Source organism: Phaenicophaeus curvirostris, chromosome 21 (assembly GCF_032191515.1).
Source record: "Phaenicophaeus curvirostris isolate KB17595 chromosome 21, BPBGC_Pcur_1.0, whole genome shotgun sequence".
NCBI lineage: Eukaryota > Metazoa > Chordata > Aves > Cuculiformes > Cuculidae > Phaenicophaeus > Phaenicophaeus curvirostris.
Window position 1 is genome coordinate 6,770,795 of NC_091412.1, and position 3,356 is coordinate 6,774,150.

Below are 3,356 nucleotides of genomic sequence, written 5' to 3' on the forward strand. Positions count from 1 at the left end.
AACCGGCTCTCTTCCCGCCCGTCCCCAGCCTTGTTCCATATTTAATCTTTCATGTTCACCTGAGTCTCTAATTAAGCCAACTGCAATCCGTAGCTGAGAGCCTGCGGCGTCCTAACGAGGCCCTGCGTTCCAGGAGTGCCGTGCCTGGACGACCCACACAGCAGCCCCCAAAACAACCCCCGGGTGGATTTCTTCTGCTTTGTTTTCTCTTTTTCCCTCTTCCCTCTTTTTTTTCACCCCCTGAACTAACGCTGCTCCCAGAGCTGGGTCTGAAGGGAGGGCCTGTTAGCAGCCCAGTTCTCAAAATCGGCGTGTGGGGAACTGTCTTTTATTTTCTCCCTTTTTTTTCACAGTAAAGACACAGCCGGTTGGTTTTGAGGGATCTGAAAAGCACTTTTATTTGGCTTCTTTTCACTGTCCAGAGAGCTCATGTCTGGGTGAGGCAGGAGGCACGGAAACCTCGTGTGCCTCTTCTCAAGCCATATCCCAAGATTCCGTAGGGGGAGCCGGCCTGAGGAGCAGCCGCTGTCGTGCCCCTGACGTCCTGCCTGGCTGCCTTCCTATTACAGCCTCCTAGTTAAAAATAAAACCACACGCCAAGGCACTGAATGGGGTTCTGATTTCCCTTGGTTGCTGCGCGGGTTTGGGTGATGGGGAGAGATGCGCGTTGTAAATAGAACAGCATATCCATGGCAACCCCAACTTTTCATTATTGTTAATTACTTGCACAGCGCCAGAGCCGCGCATGGCGCTTCCCAGCGCGGATAAAGATAGATCCCCCTTTCAAAGCCTCTCCAAATGACATCAAGGCGACAGCTAGCTCCTGGGAGGCTGGAGCCGGGTCTGGCAGGCAGCAACGGAGACATTTTGTGAGGAGTCAGAGAGGAGCCGGGATTTAAAGGCGGAGGGACCAGCGTGGCAGAGGCAGAAAGGAGCTCAGTGGTGGCTTTTCTCCTGAAAAACCTCTTCCCCGTGTGACAGAAAATGGTTCAGAGGGGCCATAGCAACACACACCCGGCTGGGAGGAGGAGGAGGACAAAAGTGATGCCCTGCGCCTGAGCGTTGGCTTTTCTTTCCTCTGTTTAATGGTGCTCATGAGAGCTGGTGGGGAGGAAGCACGAGCAGCATTCGTCACTGACAGGGCAGGGATCTGTTGGCTTGAGCCCTTGTGCCTTGGAGGAAACCCAGCGCAGCTGAGCTTGCTCCCGAGCGTACAAGCTCAGCCTCAGCAGCACAGTCTGGGTGGTCTGTGCTTGTCTGCTCATTGGGGTTTATCGGAAGCGGTTTGAAAGCTCTGGGGTGAAGGGGTGCCCCGCGTCAGGCTGTCTGGCCCCAGCTGGGGCTACAAGCGGTTGGATTTATACCTAAATCGTGCCATGGGTGTGTCTGTGGTGACATGTTGCTCTCCTGTCCTCAAACCACGGGTGTGACCAGCCCCAGATTGTGCTTCAGTGGGTGTGTGGCCATGGCCACCCCGTGTGCGCTGGGAGCCGTTACCGGGCATCTCCTGCTTGGGCAATGGCCTGTGAAAGGGGAAAATCCTGCTGCTTGTGTCCTTTGATGCTGTTTGAGGGCAACATCCCAGCCTCGCTTCCACACTGCTTCACGTTCCTTTACTTACCTTGGAGAGAAATCTCTTCTGGTTCCCATCCTGGCCGGCTAAAGGACTACAACTCTCCCTTTCCAGTGATCTTTTCTCCCTGACATTTTCTAGGTGTCCAAATAATTCAGCACTGCTCAAAGCTCAGGGCTCGGCTCCGGTTTGGGTAGTTCTGTTTGAAGCTCACAGTCATGGCTGGGTCCCGTTGGGGCGGAGGAACAGCACTGGGGTTTGCTGGGTGGGAACGTTGCTGATCTCGGGACAGTCATGGGAGGTACCAGTGTGTTTGACTCACCTCCCACTTTGGAGATTGGGGAGGAGGAAAGGCAGTTTGGCTGTTTGCTTAACGTCAAAAGATAACTGGGAAAAACATTCCCAAGGATTTGCAGTTTACTTTGTCCCCTCCTTTGGCATTTGCAGTCTACACAGTCTCAATTTCTACAGACTTTTGTCTTTAGTGGGTAGTTTTGTACTGCTGTTTTTCTTTAAATAGTAATATTTTCTAGGTAGTTTGGTGGTCACATCCTTACAGGTGCTGTTGTGCCTTTATCTCTTCTCTCTCGTGGTGAGAAGCTGATGGATATAGATACAGGCAGCTGCATGACCTTTACAGTCTCACCTGGCGTCCAGGAACACAGATATGAGATTGTTTCAAGTCATTTTGATTTTATTACAAACCAAAATATTCACATTCAATGGCACCTCGGGTACACGGGATAATTACTCTTGGGGGAGAGGGGGACCCCAAGCACCTTTAATAGGTATCAGTATGATTGCAGCTCATGCAGCTTTTCCACAGGAGATCCCAGACTTGAGAGCACCCAACATCCCTCCTGCTCTGCCTATTTCCTCTGGCACTATTTCGCACTCTGTTAGCGATGGAAGCTGCTTGATACAGACTTTACAACCATTAAGCTGTGCTAAACTGCATCTGAAAAGAACTATCTTCATCACTCAGTCATCTTTTCAAATGTAGATGTTGTGTACTGAAGTTGTACACTGGGTGATGGGATGGGATGGGATGAGATGGGATGGGGTGGGGTGGGATGGGATGTGTGCAGCACCTGTTGCTCCTCATCGTTGCTTTGTTGGGCAGCAGCGCATGTCACTGCTAACGCGGTAGATTGAGAGGGAAAGATCCTGAACAGGAGGGCAGGAATGGCTGAAGCGTGTGCTCTGCGTCATTTGTTATGCTGCTCTTTGCTTGTTTTCTCTTGTGAAACAATGTTGGGGTACCGAGCGTCTCTTTATTTATGTTCCAAAGGGCCGCTCGGGTTGTAACATCCAGCCTTCCCAACAAGCTGGAGCAATGAAGACTTAAACTGGGGGATTATATATAACTTGACAGTCACAAGTCAAGTAGTGAGCAGATGAAGCTTATTGGTTTGTACAGCGCTCTCATGCTGTGATATGTGCTAATATCACATAAAAGTAACAACTGTTGAGGAGCTTCCCTGCAATGTCCTTTCCCATCCTTTATCACAATTAAGTTAAAAAGACTGGACCACTGTGAGCTCCATTTTTATACCCTCGGGCATGTGCTATTGCTTTTGAAAGCTGACACTGTTTCAGTGAGGAGTACAAGAAGGGAGTGGACTGCGTTTCTATACCCCGGTAGTCGCACAAAGTCAAAGTTTGACTCTCATTACGTGCTGCTCTGCTGTCCTTATTCTGTGTCACTGTGAGAATAAAAGTACCATGATTCTCTTTTTAGTTACAGGAGGTGTTAGAAATGAATGCCCATTCACATTTAAGA